At 44.5% G+C, this 12,987-nt stretch overlaps 1 non-coding gene across 1 annotated transcript; it reads left to right on the forward strand.

The window, feature by feature from the left end:
• Nucleotides 1-4,718: 4,718 nt before the first annotated feature.
• Nucleotides 4,719-4,825, forward strand: LOC139000686 (U6 spliceosomal RNA). The gene has a single exon (XR_011469678.1). It is a non-coding gene; the product is annotated as a U6 spliceosomal RNA (small nuclear RNA).
• The last annotated feature ends 8,162 nt before the right edge of the window (nucleotides 4,826-12,987 follow it).

The following is a 12,987-nucleotide window of genomic DNA, read 5'->3' on the forward strand; positions in this document are numbered from 1 at the left end:
GTTAGGCTTGTAATGCTATGAAGTTCCCTCTAAGTCTGTTTTCAGCGTGCCCCATACATTCTGGATTTTTATGTTTTCATTGTCGTTTGTTTCCAGGATGATTTTGATTTCTTCTTTGACCTCTTTGGCGACCCAGTCATCTATCTTTATACACAACATCCCTGCTACTGTAATGGCAGAATGACCAGAATGAATGGTGGCTAAGACTTGCATTGCAGCAGCCAACCAGGCTTATCCAGGCCCTGATAGGCCATAGCCTTGGCCAGCCTGACCCCCCATCTGTCCCCAATAACCATTTCATGGCGGGACGGAAAAGAAAACCACCTATGGCTCCTCCCCCTGGTAAACACCACCCCTATGTTCCCCTAACACACAGATTGGAGGCGTGGCCTTCTGGCTAAATGCCAGTGGCCACTGAACCCTGCTAGCCTGGCCCTGATGGGCCCCCATCTGGGGAGGCCGAACGGACTGCTTCCATGCAGGAATCCATACACCGGGCCTCTAGTTATTTAATAACAGACTATTTAGCCTCCAAGTATTTGAATTTTGTTACATTTTATTGTAGTTTATTTCTAATACTAGAGGCCCAGTGCATGAACTTTGTACACTCAGAAGAGTCCCTCACCCAGTCCTGTACCCTCTTGCAGTCCCGGAGCCTTCAGGGGATGTCCGACTGATGGCTTCGGCCTAATCCTGGTTTCCGAACATTACTAGCGCTGCTGTGGAGGTGGGAGTGATTCCTGCCACTGCTGCTCCACTTCCCAATACCTGCCGAGCTTAAGCACAAGCAGAGGGCCCACAGAACAAAAATCACAGCCACCTGCATGTGGTGCTGAGAGGAGGCCACTGGGCCCAAGCCTCCAAGACATCCCAGGGCATGGTGTGTTCTCAGTCCCAGCGGGGCTGTAGCTCTGAATCTCTCGGCAGGGTGTGCTTCTAGTTGGTTAAGGTCTGTTCCTGTTGCTACATACGTTGACCCTCAGTCTGGGGCAGGGAAGGACCTGGCACAGTGAATATGAAAGATGACCATCATTCCTTTGGGAGGGATGAGCAAGGAGCAGAGGAACAGGAGAAGAGTAGGGGAAAGCTGGGGGCCTCTATGTTATTGCAGAAGCAGATCTTCCTTTGATAAGGGCAACAACACCACTCTGAAAACTAACACTGGGGCTTGGTACCATAAGGACCCACTCAGGCTAGAAGCAGGGTCAGCGGCCTCTTTCGAGCCCCCTACCAGCTCTAAACCTGTGCTATGGCCCTGCAGCCTCTCAATCTCTTTTCCCCTCAGACATTGGTGCACTGGGATTTTCAGTCACTTTTAGGTGGCTGGAGAAGTTTTTCAATGTTGGTTTTATTATATGTACATGGCATGATGTATCTGTGTGTTTTGTTGTTGTTAATCCACAGTAGAGGACTTTTTTCTATTGTTGTCCTATTTCAACAGAAAGCATGGAAGTGGAGGTGGGAGTGAGAAAGATAGAGAGATAGAGAGATAGGGATAGAGATAGAGAGAAACATCTATTGGTTAACTAGAACCCAGGGACAAGCCCTTGACCTGGAATCAAATCCGGGATCCTGCCATGCCAAGGCTGATGCTCCACCCACTTAGGCACAGTGGCCAGGGCAGGTATATTAACATTTTTTAATCAGAAGGAGCATTTGACAGCGAGAAACATAGAAATAATACTAAGGTCTGAATTTCAGCCCATTTCCAGAGAATGTGCCTTCATATTCATTCATCATTAATTACTTAAGTTAAAATATTATTCTTCAGTTGTATTTTAAATAAATACTTCAGCATCACTGACACCTTTTCAGCACAGGCTGAAAAGTGCAAGACAGTGCAAGACACTGGGGCGGGGGTTGCAGAGGCCTGGGGGAGGTCGCTAGGGAAAAAGAATAAAAAGAGAGACATATGTACTACTATTTCTAATACCATAAACAATAAAATTAAAAACAAACAAACTTCAGAATAAAGTTTTCCACAAAATGGGAATTCTTGTCTTATTTTACTACAAACACATAAAAGCAATGTGTTTGGATTGTGAGTTGAAGTCTTGCCCCTAAATTTCCCAATGTGCCTTTGACCATAAGTGCATAAATTCTTTGAAGTGAACTGCATACAAAATGAAGCAGTGTGGGATGAAAAGGAACAATTCGAAGGAGTAGCAGCTGCTTGTGTAGCCCGCCCCCATCCAAGGAACAGCAGCCTCCTGATCACCACACCCTCTGTCTGAGGAACAGCAGCTGTGTGTGAAGCCTCCCCCCACCAGCCAGAGGAGCCACCACAACTGTGAACAGCACCCACCAGAGGAGCTGCTACCAACTGAGGAGCAACTTCTACCACAATCGCCTGAGGAGCAACCTCAGCCCAAGGAGTCACTGCCACCCACGGAGCAGCCCCTGAATGACTCAACATCTAGATATGGTAGTACGACCAAACATGGGTAGACAAAGAAACCCCCAAAGGAAAGAAAAAGAAGACTCGCCAGAAAAGCAGCTAACACGAGAGAAAAAGAATTCAGATTAAGGGTCCTGGAAGGCATAAACCGGATGGAGGAAAAAATCAACAACTTATGCAAGAAGCAAGAAGAAACTGATGAAAAAAATCAGTAAATTATGTAAGAACCAAGAAGAAATGAAGAGTGATATAGCTGCAATAAAAAACACCATTGAAAGTTTCAACATTAGACTAGGACCGAATTAGGGAATTAGAAGGCAGGGAAACAAAACACGCCCACACTGAACAGCAATTGGAGAAAGAAAATTAAAAGACAGGAGGAGAGCCTAAGGGAGCTATGGCACAAAATGAAACGAAACAACATACGAATAATAGGGATGCCAGAACAACAGAAAGATGAACAAGATTTAGAAAACCTATTGGAAGAAATAATATCAGTAAACTTCCCAGAGGTGGGGAAGAAAAAAATCACACAAGCACAGCGGGTCCCAAACAAGGTGAACTCGAAAAGACCCACGCCAAGACACATCATAATTACCGTGGCAAATGTTCAGGATAAAGAGAGAATCTTAAAGGCTGCAAGAGAGAGATGGAAAGTTACATTTAAGGGATCTCCCATTAGATTATCAAATGATTTCTCAAGAGAAACACATCAGGCCAGAAAAGAATAAACAGAAATTTACAAAGTGATGCAAAGCAAAGGACTGAATCCAAGAATACTCTATCCAGCAAGGCTATCATTCAAAGTTGAAGGGGAAATAAGAAGCTTCACAGACAAAAAAAGGCTAAGGGAGTTTATCACCACCAAGCCAGCAATGCAAGAAATGCTAAAGGGACTGGTGTAAAAAGAAGAAATAAAAAGCTCAGAAAGAAAACAGCCACAGAAAAAAAGAAATGGCTATTAAGAAGACCTTTCAATAAAAACTTTAAACGGAAACGGACTAAATGCTCCAACCAAAGACATCGAGTGGCAGAATTGATAAAAAAAAACATGACCCATACATTTGTGTCTACAAGAGACCCACCTCAGAAGAAGGGACTCACAGAGACTGAAAGTGGAGGGATGGAAAAATGTCTTTCAGGCAAAGGAAAATGAAAAACAAGCTGGGGTAGCAATACTTATATCGAACAAAATAGACCTCAAAGTGAAGGCCAGAACTAGAGATAAGGAAGGCCACTTCATAATACTAAAGGGATCATTAAAACAAAAAGATATAACCCTGATAAACATATATATACCCAATGCAGGAGCATCCAAATATATATATATATATATATATATATATATATATATATATATATATATATATATCTCCTGGAAGATATCAAAGGAGAAATGGACAACAATACAATCATAGTAGGGGAATTTAATACACCACTGACATCACCTGATAAATCCTCTAGACAAACAATCAGCAAAGAAACAACTATCCTAAATGACTCACTAGATCAGATGGACTGAATTGACATCTTCAGAACACTTCACCCCAAAGCCACAGAATATATAAAAAAATGGGCAAAGGACCTAAATAGAAACCTTTCAAAATAGGACATTTAGAAAGCCAAGAGACATATGAAAACATGCTCAAAGTCACTAATAATCCAAGATATGCAAATCAAAACAATAATGAGGTACCATCTCACAGCTGTCAGAATGGCTATCATCAACAAATCTACAAACGACAAGTGCTGGAGAGGATGTGGAGAAAAAGGAACACTCGTACATGGCTGGTGGGATTGCAGACTGGTGCAGCCACTATGGAAGACAGTATGGAGTTTCCTCAAAAAACTAAAAATGGAACTCCCATTTGACCCCGTGATCTCACTTCTAGGAATATATCTCAAGAAACCAGAAACAACAATTAGAAAGGATATATGCACCCCTATGTCCATAGCAGCACAATTCACCATAGCTAAGATCTGGAAACAGCCTAAGTGCCCATCAGTAGATGAATGGATTTGAAAACCTTGGTACATCTACACGAGGGAATACTATGCTGCTGTAAAAAAGAAGGAACTCTTACCATTTGCAAGGGCAAGGATGGAACTGGAGAGCATTATGCTAAGTGAAATAAGCCAGTCAATGAAGGAAAAACACCACATGATCTCACTCACTGATGGATAATAAGACCATTATAAACTTAAAAAATAATAAGACTATTGGCTCATGAAAGAGTGCATTCATTCATTCTTTTAAAAACATAATGAGATCTTAATGTTTCTAAATAATACATATAGTTATTAAAAAAGAAAGAGAACTGTGCTAGCTTTGGCAGCACATATACTAAAACTGGAACAATACAGAGGAGACTAGCATGGCCTCTGTGCAAGGATGACATGCATATTCGTGAATCATTCCATATTTTTTATATGAAATGCTGAAAGGTATTCTTTAAGAAGAGGAAGAAGAAGGAAAGTTAAAGATAATAATTATGAGCAACAAATATGTACCTATCAACAAGTGAATCTAAAACTCAAGTGAATTGCCGAAACCGGATTTTGCTCAGTGGATAGAGCTTCGGCCTGCGGACTGAGGGGTCCCGGGTTTGATTCCGGTCAAGGGCATGTACCTGGGTTGCGGGCACATCCCCAGTGGGAGATGTGCAGGAGGCAGCTTATGATGTTTCTCACTCATCGATGTTTCTAACTCTCTATCTCTCTCCCTTCCTCTCTGTAAAAAAGCAATAAAATATATTTTTTTAAAAAATGAATAAAAAAAAATAAAAATCAAGTGAATAAAAAAATCTGATCATCAGAGTAAACTGGTGAATATAATAGAATTGGGCATAGAGAGGGAGTGGACTGACAATTCTTGTGGGGGTAAAGGAATATGGGGGGTGTGGGGGGCGTGGGAAGAGACTGGACAAAAATCGTACACCTATGGATGAGGACAGTGGGGTGGTAAGGGCAGAGGGTGAGGTGGGAACTGGGTGGAGGAGAGCTATGGGGGAAAAAGAGGAACCACTGTAATAATCTGAACAATAAAGATTAAAAAAATAAATGAAGCAGTGTGTTACTTCTTCATGGCATGCTGCCCTGTTTCCAGTTAGCGAGGGTAAACAATTTACATATTCTCCTTGGAAAACCTAAATGGAAAAAAGGATTGGGGAACCTCCACCAAGGCTGCAAAACAATTGTTGACCTCCTTCCTGTGACATTTTGTATGTCCTCAACCTTGAAAGGAATAGTATAAGTAGGGAAAAAATTGCATACAGAATGATATAAAAGTTTGAGGAAGTCTAAATGTAGGCATCCTTTTGCTTATTTAAATGACATCAGCACTTTCTGAAGTGGTTACACTAAGATTGAAACAGAGATTACCACTTAAACTGAACCAGTTAGCTTTCCTGACTACACTTCTGAATGGAGTGAACAAAAGTGCCCCTAGATTGTGATACGTATTTTTTTGGAGAACTACTCATGCCGTTTCTCTCCAACTCTTGGACATTTAATGGACCACAAAGTGTATGATCACCCAAACTATGACTTATCTTGAATCCTCAGTATTTTTATTAGTGAATATAAACAAACATCATGAATGGGAAAGGTTTTTAAAAACTCACCTGTTGGACTGTTGAGTGTATAGTTATCAACAAGACTTCCAACTTCAATTTTAAAAATTACCCCAATAATGTGTGGTTTTTAACATTATTTTTATTGAAACAGTGTATGTGAAATTAATTGAATATTTTGGAAGCTGGGAACTCAACTTTTTAAGGATTTTAAAATCTAGCCTGTCAGATTGCGCGTTGTGGGGAGGAACAAATCATGGATGGTATGGCTCAGTGAGCCCCTTTTTCATTGCCAGCTGGTATGCTCCTGGATTGGTGAAATACTTAATAAAGCCATTTGGACGCCAAATTTACTCAGCTTAATTTTTCCACTGTAGGTTTGTATTGATAACGTATTATGGTGCAGAGAAATACAACAAGACAAACAATACAAAACTTCCCAGCATGAAGTAGATCACTTTATATACAATCCCATGGGGAAGTGGACTAGAAAGGAAGATTAAATGAGAAGAAGGAACAGCATAAAAGTCCTGACCGTGACAAAGAGCTCCTTCTTGTATTTCTAAACGGATATTCGGGGTATCAAAACCCCAAGCTATTTACATACTTTTAGATATATATATTTTTGTTGATTTCACAGAGGAAGGGAGAGGGAGAAAGAGTTAGAACCATCAATGGTGAGAGAGAATCATTGCTTGGTAATCCCCACATCTACCAACCAAGATATCTACTGGGCTAAGAGCCCACAACATGGGCATGTCCCCGCCTGGGAATTGGACCCTGACCTCCTGGTTCACAGGTCGAAACTCATCCACTGAGCCAAGCAGACCAGGCTTTGGCTCTTCTTTATTCAGAGTCTTCCCTTTGACATTCGTGTGCTCCAGCTGCCCTATATCTAGCCTGCCTGAGTGCTGTGCAGATTGGTGGACTCTGGGGTACATTCTAGTAGTAAGGAACCTACTATGTGTGCCTTACTCTCCCCGCTTGCTTTCTGATGGCCTAGAGACCCCGCCCACAGGGCCTTCATGTACATGATCCCTGTGCACCAGCAGTCACCTCCTATCCAGGTCCCTTCTGTGCCCATCTTCACAGATGCGGTCTCTATCAGAACAGGCGCTTTCTAATCCTCATTGCCTTGACACTATGCTTTTCTGAATATTTTGATGGAAAAGTCCAGATTCCAATAAAGAATTCTGCTGGATTTCTCAGTTGTGGTCTCTAGAACAAATAAAGCGTCAAGTGCAGGACACTCTGTTTTAGAGGCAACATGCAGCAATGAGTTTTCCTTTGTTTTGTCTTAATATGGTGGGTTTTTAAAATTGATTCTTTAGAGAGAGGTGAATGGAGAGAGACAGACACAGAAGCATGCATTCATGTGAGAGAGAAACAATGTTGGTGGCCTGGAGAAGTAACCTGCAACCTGGACATGTGACCAGGCCAGAAATCAAATCGGTGAACTTTTTGGTGCACGGGAACCTGCCCAGCCACACTGCCAGGGTGCATGGACTTTTATCTTTCCTCCTTATCTTGCATCTGGTGGTTAATAATCACTATCAATGCTAATAGCAGTGGGCGATTCCAGAAGAGGACATGATGTCAAGTGCTTTACATAAGTTAGCCCCACAGCAGAATCTTCCCACAAGGTAATGGGACATGATCTCTATGTGGGGAGGAATTAACTGCCAGGCCACAGGATGTTTTGCCTATGCCCTTCCTCCCCCCGAACCTGACAATTTTTATGCTTTTCCTCAAATTCCAGAGGTTCTGATTCCCATTCTGGACACTCTTCCCTGTCAAGGTGGGGATGGGAAGACAAGGTGCATGTCAGACAGAGGGACAGGGAGAGGGAGAGGGAATAGGAGAGAGAGAGGAAGAGAAAGAGAGCATTTGCTGTAAGAGATATACATTTTCTGACCCTTGTTCTCTTATCCTCTTTTTTGGGGGGTTGGGGAGCTCACTGTTACAGAAACTTCAGCATTTTCTCTTCCCACTAGAAGAAGCAGAGTGTGCCTGGCCAGTGTGGCACAGTAGGCCTATGCACCAATAGGACATAGTTCAATTCTCAGTTGGACCAGGGGCCAGAGTTTACCCCTGGATCCCCAGGTGGATGTGCAGGAGACAGCCAACCAATGGATTTGTCTCATTATTGATGTTTTATCCATCTCTCCCTCTCCCTTCCTCTCTGATCTTATTAAGAAATATACTTAAGAAATGGAAAAATGAGCTCCTACCCTGATGGGCCAAGCTAAAAGAGTGGAAGGTAGAAGAAAAAGAAAGGAATGGCAATAAAAAGAGAACAAAGGGCCAGTTGCTGTATGTGACAAGCTAAGCTGCTGCTGACACCCAGCAGAGAGCAGCAAGCACATGAGTGGCTGGCACTGAATGAGAGGCAGTAGAAGGAGAAAAAGCAGGACTGACTTCCTCACATTTAGGGAGACATACAGGCAAATGGAGCCCTGCTCCTGGGCCTGGATGTGCGGCCTTCTCCCTAGTGCACTTCTGGCAGGACACTCAGTGAGCGAACTGAGACAGCCGAGGGCCAGAATGCAGTGGCAGGTGGGCAGGGAGCCTGTTCCTTGCTGGGCAGCTAACTGTCCATTGACTATGGGATCCAAGAGCACACTGGGACATCTCCCTTTCACTTGGTTGTATTGCCCCTCAGGGTGGCCCTCCATACCCCCATCTCCCCGGTGTGACCTTCACCTGTGTCCACTTAAGTGCTCTCTGGGAACTGGCTTGGGTTGTCCACTCTTCAGACCTGGGGCCTGTCACTGGCTCAGCGTTGCTTTACCACCTCCTTGATTGATGGGAAGGAGGATCACGAGGGGAAAGTCTTCTAACATTAGACCATCCTCCACAAAAGGATGTCTTGTTCTTAGGACGGGACACAGAACAAAGCAGAGGTTTATGCCAGCTTAGTATTTTGCTGAAAAGAATGTAAATGTATTTACAGGCCACAAGAACTTGAATTCAAGAAGGGGCTGGATGCAGTGAATGACAGGCATGGACATGTGAGGCCATGGCTCTGGCTCCCTGGCAGGCTGATGTCCCTTTCAGGACTGGGGGCCTGACTTGTGCACAGGGAAGCCTGACCTTGGAGCGGCGTCAGGCCAGCGATGGAGGCTCCCAGTGGGGAGGAGTGTTTGAGTCCAGGGCCTGGACTAGCTCCCCGTGACGGCCCCAGAGCAGTTGTACCTCAGTGGTGCTCACTGGAAGCCACTTGTTCCAGTCCTTGTGGATGGCCCTTGTGTGCGCTGACCACTAACAGAGAGACAGAGAGAGAGAGGCCTGGCTTTTCTGTAGGCTCTTCTGTACCCCCTGTATTGTGATGCCCAAACAACACTCATGTTCCAGGCAGAGGGACCACGAGACAGATTACCACAGTGGTGTTGACCAGAAAATTCCAGACTGGCTGTTGAGGTTTCTGGAAGAGGTTCAAACTGTAATGAGGTCAGCATTTGAGTCTAGACTTGGTATCATGGGCTTTTAGCCTGAGGGTGCCACCTGGGGGCTGAGATTTTCTCTTTAACACAGACACTATATGCACGAGGCGGAAACTGGAAAACTGTAGGAGCCCAAGCTCAGGCAGCCTCTATGAGATCCCAGTGCCCAGGAGATACAAGGAGGTAGTAGGAACCACTAAGAATGACCTAGAAACAAAGTCTGAGGCGAACATGCCTTCTTCATGAGCAAGAAACACTCCTCTATCCACGCCTACCCAGGGCATGTGCTATGGCACGGGGGGCAGGAGAACTTCCTGCCCAGTATTGGACAGGCCCCGCCAAGTCCCAGCACCCACACATGAATTTGGGGGATTTTTCACCACATCCTGGTCACCTGCCACCTGCTCTCATCATGGCCCTCACTTATGGACAGGACACAGTAGCCTCTGAGCCCATGAGGAGGGCAGTCCGCCGCAACCGCCTTCTCCGGTCACAAAATTCCTACTGTGATTCCAGGTGTTCTGCCCTTGGGACCTTTTTTTGAATGAAGGGGGGTCCTTAGAATGCGCTCCAAGTCTGGGACCCTCTTTATGCATCCCTGGAATGTCAGTCAGCCCATCATGAACCTGATGCTGGGGACAGCCACTGATAAGAGAAACCACGAGTTCTCCACAATTCTTCTGAGCTGTTTTGGAGAACATGACAAGCTACATTGTAGGGAAGGAAAATCAACATCCGAGCTGCCTTTCTGGATCCAAAGAGGCACCAAAGAGGCAGGAGGATGCCCTTCCTGGGATCCACAGCAAGCCTTGCCTCTGTGGGGCTTCACAGGCCCTGGGGAACAGTCCCCATGCATGGGCTTTCCCATCGTCCCCTCTATGAACCCAGCCTTGGAGCAGACACCCTTCCACCTGGCTTCTTTCCCTCTGCAGTCAGACCTCTTCTTATCCTGACATATTTAGTGCTCTGTGCCTTTTTCAAACTCACAAGTCTCTGCTGGCACTACCTGCCCTGCCTCGGCCCAACCAGACCTGGTTTCACTTCAGCCCCAATGACATCTAGACCTAAACAAGGGATTGCCCTTCCTCCCTCCTCCCCAAGGAGAACATGCCTCACATCCAGGACATGCCTGGGTCTCGCCATTTAATGCCAAGGGCGGTGCAGGAGGGCTGGCAGGAGGCACTGGCACAGAGTGGACATGTTATCTGGGATGTCCCCGGGTCAGCTGATCCTTGCCGCCAAAGACAGACTCCTCTCCTCTCTCTCTTCAATCCTGGATTTACTCAAGAACATTCACTGAGTGCCTAAGGTACATCCACTGCTATTCCGGATGATCTGCAGGGACACCTCATGAGAATGTCACGGTCTTCCTCAGAGTATCTCTGAGGCATGAACCCTCACTTGACTGAGCAGACAAACGAAAAAACAAAACAACTGGGCTGGAAAATGAGCAAGTCACAGGCTGCTCTTGCTTTGCACGGTAGAGCACGCCACACAGAATGGTACCTCCAGCTAATACCCTGCCCAGCAATCCTAATAACCATAGGAAAAGTTGTTATTTTTCAAAGGCCATTACAAATTTTTATCACAACATTAAAAACTCTGTTATAAACATACCGTACATGTAAATAAATAAAGTAGTAAAATCACTACTTAGCACCCTGTGATTTTAAATGTTTGAGAATTAAAAACTGACATGAGCCTTTGCAAACTATCAAGACTAGTTTAAACATGGCTTGCGGGTCTTTAGCTCATACAACTTTCCACACAGCGTGAGAATCTTTTCCATGCCCTGCTGAACTGTCACATTGCTTTCTAGGTTTGGATAAGCTTCCCAGGTCCCATCCTTCCTGCTGCCTACGTGGGCACCTGTCTCTGGGACAGTTCCTTTAGTGTGAAGCTCTTTGCCCTCATGGCTTGCCCTGGGACCTCTCCATCCTTTTTTTGGTCACAACCATGTTCCTCATTTACACTTCTCTGGGAGCTGGCCATTGTGAACCTGAAGCTGGGTTCTGAGTCACGATGATGAGCAAAAGTAATTCCTCATGTTTGGCAGAATTTAAGAAATTACCCAAGCATTTCACTTTCCAAGTCTCATTACTTCTCTCTCCAGACAACAGACCTTGGCAGGGGCCAAAAATTGACTTCCCTCTCCATGGGCAGCAACTGAGGCCTGAGTCAGTCGCCTGCACTCATATCTCTGAGTGGGTCATGGGATGGTGACACAAGAACAAGGCCCTGGTTCCTGGTGTAAGGCTCCCATGGCCATCACCAGGGCCAGCCTGATGGGAGTGTGCCTAGAGAAATCACCAGAGAATGGGAACATGCCACTCTATGTGTGGCAGCAGTGGACACGACCGGGGTCATGGGCAGAGAGCAGGAGTGTCCATTTAGGTGACAATCACCCACCACAATCCAGGTGCTCGGCAGGTCTGTGCTCAGTCTTGGTCTATAGACCCAGAAAGTTCTTCCAGGCAGATGGGGGAGGGGAAAACATGTTGGAAGAAGTAATGACAGAAAACTCCCCTGATACTGGCCAGAAAATAACTATGCAAGTCCAAGAACCACACAGAGTCACAAATAAGATGAACCCAAAAAGACCAACACCAAGCCACATCATAATTAAACATCAATTCAAAAGTAAGAATCATAAAGGCTGCCAGAGAGAGACAGAAAGTTACCTACAAGGCACATCCATTAGAATATCAATAGATTTCTCAACAGACACACACCAGGCTTGAAGGGAATGGAATGAAATATACAACGTGATGTAAAACAAGGGACTGAATTCATACCCAGCAAGGCTATCATTCAAAATTGAAGAATTAATAAGGAAATTTACAGACAAAAAAGGGCTACGAGTGTTTATTACCACCAAGTCAGCAATGCAAGAAATTCTAGAGGGACTGCAGTAAAGAGAAGAAACAGAAAGGCAAGAAGAAGCACAAACATTAAGAAAAAATATGACCGCCGGAACTGGTTCGATTCCGGTCAAGGGCATGTACCTGGGTTGCGGGCACATCCCGGGTAGGAGATGTGCAGGAGGCAGCTGTTTGATGTTTCTCTCTCATCGATGTTTCTAACTCTCTATCTCTCTCCTTTCCTCTCTGTAAAAAATCAATAAAATATATTTTAAAAAAAGAAAAAATATGACAACCAAGTACTTACAATAATAACATTAAACGTAAATGGATTCAGTGCTCCAATCAAAAGACATAAGGTAGCTGAATGGATAAGAAAACATAACCCATATTTTGCAGTATGCAAGAGATTCATCACAGAGCAAAGGATTCAACACAGACTGATAGTGAAAGAAGGGAAAATAAATTTTCAATAAATGGAAATGAGAAAGAAGCTGCGGTGGCAATACTTATATCTGGCAAAATAGAACTCAAATGAAGGTCATAGCAAGAGATAAGGAAGGCCACTACACAATACTAAAAGGAGGAAATCAACAAGAGGATATAACTCTGGTAAACATATATGCACCCAATACAGGAGTGCCCAAATACATAAAACAACTTCAGGAAGGGATCAAGGGACACATAGATAGCAATAGTGTCAAAGTAGGGGA

The sequence above is a fragment of the Myotis yumanensis genome, unplaced genomic scaffold (assembly GCF_028538775.1).
Source record: "Myotis yumanensis isolate MYYU_CA2020_CCGP unplaced genomic scaffold, mMyoYum1.0.hap1 SCAF_24, whole genome shotgun sequence".
NCBI lineage: Eukaryota > Metazoa > Chordata > Mammalia > Chiroptera > Vespertilionidae > Myotis > Myotis yumanensis.